Genomic DNA, 813 nt, shown 5'->3' on the forward strand with positions numbered 1-813 from the left:
TGAAGGTACTGAGATAACACATATAAAACTCAAGATTCTCAATGTGATTGTTTTACATTCACATTCAAGAATGTGAATGTAAAACAGCTGGTAGTTTCGAACTGCTGACCATGAGGTTAGCAGCCTGATTCATAACCACTACGCTACCAGAACTCCTTGAAGAAAACAATCAGATGCCTTAATTAAAGTAGGGTATTTTCCTAATCATCTCTATTATTTGAATACCTGCAAACTATTCCTTTATCAGGGAATACTTGTTCAGAAGACAAAAACAGCCAGCACGACACCATTTGCCAGACACTGTTCTTAGGTTTAAACTTGTGTTTTGTTGTTGTTGTTGTTGTTGTTGTTGCTAGGTGCCATCGAGTCGGTACCGACCCAGACTGACCTTAGGAACAGCAGAAGGAAACACTGCCCAATCCTGGGCCAATCTCACTTGTGTAGTGGTTACGTTTGGGCTGTGAACCTTTAGGTCAGCAGTTCAAAACTACCAGCTGTTCTGCAGGAGAAAGATGAGGCTTTCTGCTCCCGTAAAGATTTACAGCCTCGGAAACCCTGTACAGGGTCGTTATGAGTCGGTTCCGACTACACAGCACACAACCACCACCACCATCATCGATCGTAATCAGACTTCATAGCAGCACTACAAAGATAATCCTCTCCCATTAAGTCAGTTCTGATTGATTGCAACCCTACAGCACAAAGTAGAGTTGCTCCTTTGGGTTTTCAAGACTGGAATTCTTTATCGGAACAAACATCCTCATCTTTCCCAGTAGAATGACTAGTGAATTTGAACTCCAGCTATGCAGTTAG

Source organism: Chrysochloris asiatica, unplaced genomic scaffold (assembly GCF_000296735.1).
Source record: "Chrysochloris asiatica unplaced genomic scaffold, ChrAsi1.0 scaffold00311, whole genome shotgun sequence".
NCBI classification, from domain to species: domain Eukaryota; kingdom Metazoa; phylum Chordata; class Mammalia; order Afrosoricida; family Chrysochloridae; genus Chrysochloris; species Chrysochloris asiatica.